At 40.4% G+C, this 11,189-nt stretch overlaps 1 pseudogene; it reads right to left on the bottom strand.

The window, feature by feature from the left end:
- Positions 1–10,567: 10,567 nt before the first annotated feature.
- On the bottom strand, positions 10,568–10,972 carry LOC149156557 (BIIDXI-like protein At5g11420 pseudogene; annotated as a pseudogene).
- Between the last annotated feature and the right edge of the window lie 217 nt (positions 10,973–11,189).

The raw sequence follows: 11,189 nt of genomic DNA, 5'->3' as shown, positions 1-11,189 counted from the left end.
TTGTAACTGATCCCTATATAAATCTTGTTGTCTATGGTCATCATCTTTTTTGCTAGGGCTGAGGATCATTTTCAAAAATAAATCAAATTCATATAGCATTGGACAGATCCATGGGTTGATGCAATGAATCTGATATATACTAAATAGTTTAGAAATAAATCAGATTCATACAACATTGGATATATCCATGGGTGATTTGAAGGAATAGATTTCCATTATCAAAAGGTTCTTAGTTGAGCTCTAGTATTAAGGATTAAAAATGAGCATAGAATTAGCCAATGATCTTTGTTTTCCTTTGATCCTTTCTAGTTGATGCTCAAAACTAAACGTTGTTTAGCTTGTCTTGCTCTATGTTCTAATTAGCACCTTTCAATGCTTCTATCCATCTTGTGATCAAATCTATAATACATTTCATTTCCTTGATTCTGTGATCATACTTGAACAATTCACTATAAAATATATATGCTTTGCAAAATCTAATTGATATGAGCTATAAGAGTTAAGCAGACTCTCTTCATGCATAATAGGTTTTGTCTTATACAACATAATTGTTGCAACATGACTTTACACATGGTATACAATCACTTTAAAGAAGACAATAAATAACTATGGAGACAGTAGCAATATCATGGGTCCAAAGCATTAAAAAAAGATAAAGAGTGAAGGCTTTCATTGGTGGTCCTGGATTTCTCAAGGGCAAGGCAATGGAAGTTCCCCTTCTAGGGTCATTCATAATCCAATACCTTTACTTTTAGGGAGAACAAGGGACTCTGAAATACTTTAAATAGAATTCCCACGAGTATAAATGGCAGGAAAATTTTATAAATAAAGAAACGAAAAAGCATAGTAAAATGTGTACATTGTAATATTTTTTTTTTTTCTTTTAATATATTTCCTGGAAATGTCAAAAAGACAAAAAAAAAACCTAAAGTCTTCCATCAATGCAATACATATAGCACATTTGGTTCTTCACACCATACATATGAGTTATTGGAATTCAATCTATTACACATAGTCCTCACAATCCATTTGGCTACAAGAACAATACCCTGGCACATGTAACAACCATGCTAAGTCCTCCATGTACCCTGGCAGATATAACTTCCATGCCTAGTCCTTATCCTTTTTTAACAGGCCTTTGCACACACCCTACTTCCCCCAAAGAAGGCACTAAAAGGTCACTTCTAGCTACAATTACTATATACAAGAAGAAGAAAGACAAGTGGAAAACATTATTCGCAATCAGAATTATACTTTTGATAGTGAATCAGTCTGCAAGAGAGATGCCTCAAGTGGTCTAAAGCAACGTTGTGAAAATCGTGATCGGGATTAAATCGGCGCGGGGAACAAATCGGAAAAAATCGGAATTATCGGGAAAAAATCGTTTGGTACAAAAATATTCATTTTTTTTTTCATTTTTTTTCAATTTTTTTAATATATAAACCATCTACAACATAAAATAAATACATTGACACATAAATATGATTAAAAAAACTAATATATAAGATGTTTAATATCATTTCTAGCACCCGGATGCGGGTGCTTCCACCAGTCATTAAAGATGGCACACGCCATGCCACATGGGAGCAGGACGGACCGCCAGCTCTGGTACGCGGAGGATGGTATAAGGTATGAGGAGTTAATGCACAAGGTCAGTGCATTCAGTTTGTTGCAGTGGAGACGGGACGCCGCATTCATGCCGAGCATGTCTGCTCAGCACTCAAGGCAGAACAGGAGTAGAGCCCAAGGCCCTCCCCACATGGAAAGTATGGACGCTATGCATTATATTGAAATTCACATATCAATTCTAGCACAGAACCGGTATATTGTTGCTCTGCGCATTCGGAGAAAGGTTACCCCAGCTTCCAGTTTTCGAGGGCTTGACAAGTGCCTGGGGTCTCTGGTCTTAAGAGCCATGCCGCGCAGCAGAGGAATTCCCAGGCGAGGAGGAAGATCTGGTATCCGGGTTGGTTCAGAGATGGAAGATGTGCAGCCAATTTCGCCCATAACCGCGGCGCCACCCTCCTCAGAGATGGAAGACTCAGAGCAGGAATGCCTTCTTCCACAAGGCACCTACCAGACATTCCGCTTCAGGTTCCCTAGCCGCCTGGTCAGGCCAGAAGTTGTGGTTAATTTCACGGTTTTCATCACCGAGGAAGAACCTGGTATGCACAATTCTAATTCCCCTGCAAGTGTTCACGACAGCGACATCTTTTTGGGCGACATGAACGGTTTGGTTTACAGAACCCACCGTTTCGAGGCAGCTCCAGCCCAAAACGCCCTGGTCCAGCAAGCTCCGTCTCAGGATGTCTCGGGTAATGACGTCTCTGTGCAAGAGATTCTGCAGCTGCCCAATTTGAATCTGGAAATGGAGGTCTTCAGCGCTCAGGCTCAGCCAGGTCCGGGAGAGTTGCTTCGGGACGAGGATGGGATGGTCATCTGGCTCGACTCGCCCAGCCAGGACAATGGCACGCAGACGGCCTCGACCAGCCAGCCAGCCTAGTTATCATCGGGTGCTCTGTTTTATCTTTTTTGTAATCATGTCAATACAAATGGTGTTGTTTTCCTGTGTCCATTTCAGTCCAAGGTCTCAGTATAGCTATTGCTGCAAGTCTCAGGCTTCAGCAGCATGCTCTTTTTGTTTCAGTGTCAATGATGTAAAATGGCTCTGTCCTGCCAGTAGCCATGGTGTCTTTGTTAGTTTGAGTCCAGGTTATTTGATGTCCAGAAACCATAATTATGGACTATGTTTTGTGACTCGGTTAAAGCAGATAGACAGTATAGTTCAGATTCTTCAGTTTGAGGAATGGCCTCGGCCTCCTCGCGAGATCTAAACTATGTACATATTTTTCTTTTCTTTAATATAGCAGTAGCCTTTACTTAGAAAAAAAAAATATCATTTCTAGCGCTAAAATCACACATAACATTGAATCATGTCCTGAATAGTAAGTCCTGACTCCTGAGTCCCAACACAGCCTCAAAATATCAACAAAAAATATGATAATGTATCTCATCATGTCATAATGTCATATACAATAAAATGAAAGTCTAATCCTATTGATTTCCTCTGCCCCTCTTGCGAGAAAATGCCACAGCTTTCCCTTTCCCTCTAGATGTAGATGTTGGTTCCTGTGCTGGTGGAGATGGCAGTGGAGTCTGATGTGCTCTAGAAGCTGAAGAACTAGAAGTAGGAGCTATAGGAGGTAGACCACGTCCTCTACTGGTGGCAGGGGTAGCCCGGGCAGGTGGTGTCACCTGGAAACATTACAATCTCCTAATCATGAAATCCTGAAAAACTGATAAGTCTGCTGGATTTTAAATGAAATCTAAAATTCTACTTTCTCCATATGAAATCCATTGAGGCTAGAACCACTCTCAAACATCCTGAGTCATTTCATAGTAATGTTAAAAATTTAAGTAAAAGGATGAAAATGAAGATTAAGGAGAATGTCACTTTTACTTTAAAAATTTAACATTACCATGAATAGCATATCCATACTAGGGCATAGACTTGATCATTAAGCTGCCCCACTCAAAAATTATTTGTTTCTTTAAAAAAAAATTGCATGAAAAAACCCAAAAAAAATTATAAAACTATGTTGTCGCGACCCCGGCGATTTTTTAAGTTTTTATCGCAATTTTTTTGTTTTTATTGCGATTTTTTCAATAAAAATCGGCAAAAAAAAAATCTGGCGATTTTTTCGTTTAATTATTGCGATTTTATCGGCAGAGGGAAAAATCGCGATTTTCACAACACTGGTCTAAAGGGTTTTGATATGCACATCAAAGTCAAATGGGATTAATATATACTGCACAATCAGTCCTAGCACAATAAATTTTCAATTTCTATTAAGCCAAACAGAGAAATCTCCTTGCCCTATGATGAGGTCATCCTTCTCCTTGCTCATCATAGCTCCTGCAACTGTTGAAAATGTTAGGATATTCCGACACATAGGAAATAGTTAAGTACAACTTGGTCTAGTATAGAGTTAGGTATAGAGTTAGGTAAAGTGTGTTTCTTTACCTTGTACATTTTGTAAATTACAATCCGACGGTCACGATATGTAGTGATCCGACGGTTCATTCTCTCCTCGGTATTACCGACACTTGATCTGTGGCTTAACACCCGATTGGTCCATGATTTCTATTTAAAGCGCATGGAGGGTCATTTGTAGGGTAATTCGTCTATGAGAGAAGCATATGTAAATTTTCATTCTTTTATTAATAAATTGCCTGAAGTGGCCGCGTTGGCTCAGGCCGTGGACTGTTTCCCTCTTTGAGGGTTTTAACCACGTCAAAATACTGGTGTATTGATCTGTGATCTGTTTGTGAGCAGTGTCCTTTGGTGTTCTGTCTGAGGAACTTACCCTGTAAATTCCTACATGGTATCAGAGCTATTTGAGGGCCGCGTCCATTGGTGATCCAAATCTGAAGCCGGTAGAACTGCATCTGACTGTCGTTTCCTAGATCTACTGTTTCTGACTGCTTTCGGGCCGAGAGGACTGCTCTGTTGTGTTGGGAGCATCTGTTCCAGTGAGGAACCCCTTTCGTTTCACGCGAAAAAGTTTCCGGTAGCCCTAGTTGTGTCATTTTTAAGATCTGGAGGTATACAGTGTTTATTTGCAGGTTACAGTTATTTTCGCTCTGTTTATTTCGGTTTCGGTTTATTTAGCTTTTTTTATTACCGGATCTATACCTTTCATTTCTGCGTATGCTCTTTTCCCTGTGACTCTGTGCGATCTGGGCAAATCAGAAACAGAAAGGAAGGATTTTTCTCATGCGTATGCTCTTTTCCGCTGCACCTTAGTGTGATCTCGGAAAATCAGAAACACTGAGGAAAATATTTAGTTTTCGGCTAAAGCCAACTTTGAGCCGCAAGGTTCATTTTTGAAAATATTTAGTTTTTCGGCTAAAGCTAACTTCGAGCCGCAAGGTTCATTTTTTTTGTATGTCCGTGTTGGGTTTTGTGTTTTTTGTTTTGTAGGGAAAAAGAGCCTTCTCAAAGCAAGCACGCAACCCAAAGCATCAACCACAGGCCAAGAGACCAAACCGAAAGATGAAGATAAGGCAGCTAAATGGGAAAATAGGCAAGACCAAGCACGTGGGTTGATAGGGATGTCTATTTCTCCAGATCTTAGATTCCATATTATAGAACTTGATACTCCTGATGAAGCACTGCAACAAATTACTAAACTTTTTGGAATTAAAAATGAACTTAAAGCCAATCAACTTGAAAATGAATTGCTTACATTGGACCCCAATAATTTTTCTTGCATTGAAGATTTTTTGTCCAAGTTCAAGACCCTTAGACTTCTCTTGGAAGGTGTTAAGGTTAAGAAAGAAGATAGTAGCCTTATCTACTCCATTCTTACTAAGTTGGGACCAGCCTATTCTATGTTTGTTTCCACCTTCCATTCTACAAGAGAAGCCTTCATTTCTCAAGGACAAACCTACAAGTCCCCTTCCTTTGATTCCTTTTGTGATTCTTTAATAAGAGAACAAGAAAAACTCTTACACCTTGGTCTTCTTCATCTTGGAAACTCTTCTAAGAAAGCGTTAGCCGCCCAGCAGCAACCAAATCCAAAGAATCCTAAGAAGTTGTATCCTAAAAAGAATGGTCCTAAACCAAACAAGGGTCATAAGCAATTTCAGCCTCAAAATGAAAAATCATTTCAACAAAATGATAAGACAAATAAAAACAAAGGGAAGAAGACTAATAGACATTGCAACTTTTGTAATCGAGATGGCCACTTAGAATCCAAATGCTTAAAGAAGATGGAAGCCTTGGAAGCAGCAATGAAGAAGCATAACATCCATTTGGAGCAGTCTTCAACTTCAACTTCATCTTCAGGAATGACACTTTCTGCATGTGGTTGTCAAGCATCTCGGTCTGGCTATGCACTAAATGTATCTTCTTCTTCTCATTCTCATGAGTGGCTCATTGATTTTGGAGCTTCTTATCACATGGCCAAAAACAAAGCCATGTTTTCTTCTTTAAATGATTGTAACACCAAAAATATATATGTTGGTGATGATAGATCTCTTAGTGTTGTAGGGACTGGAACTGTTCATCTAGACAATGGTCAGTTTAATGATGTATTATGTGTTCCAACCTTATCCTGCAACCTTCTATCTGTATATCAGATAACCCATTCAGGTGAAGGTAAAATCGTTGAATTTTCACCTCACGATGTTGTACTTAAGGACCTAAGAGATCCTAAATAGATTTTAGCTACTGGCATTGCTGATGATTCTACAAGGTTGTATAAGTTTCACAACTTTGGGTCATCAAATCTTCCCTCAGTATTTGTTGCTCATAATGATAAAGTGAGCAAACTTTGGCATGAGCAATTTGGTCACTTAAACTATCGCTCTCTTCAGAATCTATGTAAAGAAAATATGGTGACAGGTCTTCCAATGGTATCTTGCAGAGATGGTGTTTGTTCCGGATGTGTACTCGGAAAACATCATAGGGACAGTTTTGAAAAACATGCCTCTTGACACGCCTCGGCCCCTTTACAGCTCGTGCATAGTGATTTATGTGGTCCACTTCCAGTTGCTTCATTCTCTGGCTACAAGTATTTCTTAACTTTCATTGATGATTTCTCCAGACGCACTTGGGTATACTTCTTAAAACTCAAGAGTGAAGTATTTAACATGTTCTTGGCCTTTAAGGCCTTTGTTGAAAAACAATATGGACATCAAATTCTTAAGCTAAGATCTGATAATGGCGGAGAATATGTTAAAAACACATTCATCAACTTTTGCACTGAGAATGGAATTCAAATGCAACATACTGTTCCATATACTCCCCAACAAAATGGTGTAGCTGAAAGGAAGAATCGCACCTTAAAGGAAATGGCTAATTGTATGCTTCAATCTAAAGGACTTAGTCTTAATTATTGGGCAGAAGCAATTAACTGTGCAAATTACATAATAAATCGCACTCCTACTAAGGTTTTAAAGAATATCACTCCAGAAGAAGCATGGAGCTCAAACAAACCAGATGTAAGTCACTTTCGTGCTTTTGGAAGTGAAGCATGGGCCCATATTCCAGATGAGAAACATAAAGCTTTATAACCAAAGAGCGAAAAATGTATTTTTGTTGGATATTCTGAAGATGTCAAAGGATATAGACTTATTCCACTTAAGTCCAAAAATGTTATCATTAGAAGAGATGTAAAGTTTGATGAAAATATATCAGCCTGCGAGCCTAGTTCGGCGGATGTGCCACCTCTCCCTATCTCTTTTACTTTTGAAAATATTTCTTCTTCAGATGATGAAAGCAAGGATGAAAACCCTCCCCCACCTTCTCAGGATCCTCCTTCAGCTCCTCAGCTTCCAAAATGGGTCCGTGCTACTCGGGATGCAGCAGGTGATCTTGCCGGTGATCCTACAGATCAGCGATGTACACGTTCTCAGTTCGAGAGAGCCTCTTCTTTACTGGCTCAAGCGTCAGTGAATTATGATCCTAACACCTTTGCAGAAGCTTCAGGCCATCCAGATTGGGAAGCAGCTATGAATGAAGAATATCATTCATTATTGGCAAATGATACATGGGATCTTGTTCCTCTACCAAAGGGACGAAAACTTGTTAGATGCAAATGGGTTTACAGAACCAAGTATGGACCAGATGGGAAAGTTGATAAACATAAAGCTCGTCTTGTTGCTAAGGGTTTTTCACAAGTTGAAGGCATTGACTATACTGAAACCTTCTCCCATGTTTGCCAAAATGAACTCTATCCGCCTTGTTCTTTCCCTTGCTGCCTCTTTCAAATGGGAAGTCCATCAGATGGATGTTAAATCCGCCTTCTTGCATGGGGACTTGCATGAAGAAATCTATATGGAACAACCTATTGGCTTTATACAAACAGACTCCAGCCTTGTATGTCGGCTTAAGAAATCCCTTTATGGTCTCAAGCAAGCTCCTCAAGCGTGGTATGCCAAAATGGATAACTTTCTTTTAGAATCTGGCTTCTCTAGGTGTCATTCTGACAATACTGTCTACACCAAGAAAGTGGGCAAGTCTCTTATCATTCTTGTTCTTTATGTTGATGATCTTATCCTGACTGGTAGTGATCCCAACCTTATAAACCATGTGAAGTCTAGCCCTAAAAGGAAGTTTGAAATGACAGACTTAGGACACTTACATTATTTTCTCGGTCTTCAAGTCTTGCAATCCAAGGAAGGTATTTCCCTTTCTCAGTCCAAGTATGCCTGTGATATTCTACGCCACTTTCACATGGAAGACTGTAAGCCAGCCCCTTCTCCCTTTCAATCTGGATTCAAACTTTCAGTCACTTGTACTTCTCCTGAAGTTGATGCTACCTTATACCGTCAACTTGTAGGAAAACTTTTGTATCTAACCCATACTCGTCCTGACCTTTTCTTTGTTGTTGACCTTGTTGCTCGGTTTATGCAAAACCCACGTGAAAGTCATTGGAAAGCAGCTAAAAGAATACTTCGTTATGTTCGAGGTACAGTTCAGTTCGGGATTCATTACAGTGCTGAAGCAGCTCCTCTATTGGTTGGTTTCACTGATTCCGATTGGGCTGGTGACCCTGATGATCAGAAGTCTACTGCAGGTTATGTGTTCACTCTTGGTTCAGGACCTATTACATGGGCTTGCAAGAAACAAGGTGCCATTTCTCTTTCTTCAGCAGAAGCAGAGTATCGTGGTGCCGTAGAAGCTAGTAAGGAAGCCTTGTGGCTTCGTCAGATCCTGTCAGAGTTTGGCTTTTAGCAGCAGCATCCGACTACACTTTGGTGTGATAATCAGAGTGCCATTCAGCTATGCAAAGATCCAGTCCAACATCAGCGCAGCAAACACATTGAACTGCATATGCACTTCATCAGAAAGCTCATTCACGACCATGTTCTTGAAGTGCAATATTGTTCAACAGATGATCAAGTTGCAGAGATCTTTACAAAGGCTCTCACAGAAGCGAAGTTCACTAAACTTCGATTTATGGTTGGAGTTCAAGAAGTTGTCACTAAGGGGGAATAGGCTCTAGTGCCTCCTTCCTTTTCCTATTGTGTCATATTTGTAAATCCTTCAATCCTATCCCAAGTTGTTCTTAAGGGGGGATGTTAGAATATTCCGACACATAGGAAATAGTTAAGTACAACTTGGTCTAGTATAGAGTTAGGTAAAGTGTGTTTCTTTACCTTGTACATTTTGTAACTTACAATCCGACAGTCACGATATGTAGTGATCCGACGGTTCATTCTCTCCTCGGTATTACCGACACTTGATCCGTGGCTTAACACCCGATTGGTCCATGATTTCTATTTAAAGCGCATGGAGAGTCATTTGTAGGGTAATCCGTCTATGAGAGAAGCATATGTAAATTTTCATTCTTTTATTAATAAATTGCCTAAAGTGGCCGCGTTGGCTCAGACCGTGGACTGTTTCCCTCTTTGAGGGTTTTAACCACATCAAAATACTGGTGTATTGATCTGTGATCTGTTTGTGAGCGGTGTCCTTTGGTGTTCTGTCTGAGGAACTTACCCTGTAAATTCCTACAGAAAAAGTTTCAATGCAATGCATTGTACTTTTGATGGAATCAAGACATAATTTCATAATAATAGTAGTCATCAGCAAAATGCATATTTAATAATTGCTTGTCAAAAAGGAGGATACCCCAAATTTGACCTTGTATGCAAGTAGCTTGAAAAATATAAAGCATCAACTGCAACAAAATATAAGCCTATGGAAACCTTGTTGGATGGACCAATAAAGAGAATGTCTTCCTGACATCTGAAATCTACTAAAATTTCATGCAATAAGAGAAAAAAAAGGCTTTTGTTCGAATCTGTAGCATCGTTTTAAAAATTCAAATGTTATACCCCTTTAAGCTGAAGCTTAGTATCTATAAGTTTATTAATATAGCCTTCCACTTATAGTGAGCTTGTATATAGAGAATCCTCACCACATGACATCATTCATCATTCTACCTTTTCTTCTTATTTTTGTACAGAACAATATCTTTGCAACAAGCTGAAATCTTTACTGTTCTAAGCAATATGCAAATCAAGGAAAAGGAACCAGTACATCTTCCCTGACCAGCACAGCACCTCCAGAGACATGACCTACCCATTGAAAATGTGGCCTTGTTTACACTATAAGGAGAAGAACGCACTACCAGGGGAAAAAGGTTGTGGAGGCCCTGCGTGTTCGCATAGGATACTAACATATGGCACGCGAGTAGTTCTCACGCAAGAGCTAACCAGCGTGCTATTAGGCATTTAATGCACCCGATAGCAGCCTCACCATGCCCATGCCATCCATCGTTTCTCAAGAGCTTGACGGAAACTTTTTCCGGGAACCGGTGACCCACCACCTCCGAGCTAGCACCCCTTGTGCTCGCGCATTTTCAAACCAACGCCGTGCTCGCACATTTTCAAACGATCCCTCGCGCCAAACATTCATTTGCTCCATTCGCGCTCCAGGAACAGGTCCTCTGCAACCCTCTCGAGCATTCGTTTCTCCTGCTCACGGTGCTAGCTCACCTCGCAGGTCCGCTCACGAATCCCATGCATACGAATCCCTGCTCACGATGCTGGCTCACCCCGTGCTATAAATCGTCTGCATTGGCAGCTCCCCAGCGTCTGGCGGAACAGATACATTCAAGGTCTCCATTTGGGCGCAGGTTCGAGCGACGCTGAAGGTGAGAGAATAGTAGGACCCTTTCTTTACCTCGATTCTTTGGGTCAGTCGTGCCTCGTTTCCAAGCCTCGCAGCGTGAACTCCATTTGGAACTATGAGCAGCATATCGCCTTGCTTTTGCCCGGAGGATATGTACTCCACGAAGCCCCCGATCTGCCAGAAGGGAATAGAATTCTTGCCGATGACCACTGTGCCGTTCATGGCGGAGGGCTTCGGGGCGTACTCGAAGTCCCCATTAAATTTTAAACTGTGACAATGTGCATTAACAAAATGCATACCATGATTAACAAAAACATTTCCCATCTTTATCATAGAATAGCATAGCGCTATTTGATGCCATTCAAATAAATCTCAGAGAATGCGTTGGAATTATAGATAGCCCTGAATGCCTGGAATCTTCTGGGGAAATCAACTGGTTGTTGATTAGGCCCATAGTTGGTTGCCTGTGAAGCAATCACATAGTAATTAGGATGTAATTAGTTCAGTCTGTTTATAGGAATTTGGAGCATAAGGCTGAAAG

The sequence above is a fragment of the Pinus tabuliformis genome, chromosome 9 (genome assembly GCF_031772625.1).
Source record: "Pinus tabuliformis cultivar Carrire ecotype Pingquan chromosome 9, CPIR1, whole genome shotgun sequence".
NCBI classification, from domain to species: domain Eukaryota; kingdom Viridiplantae; phylum Streptophyta; class Pinopsida; order Pinales; family Pinaceae; genus Pinus; species Pinus tabuliformis.
This window is presented reverse-complemented; position numbering and strand designations above follow the sequence as displayed.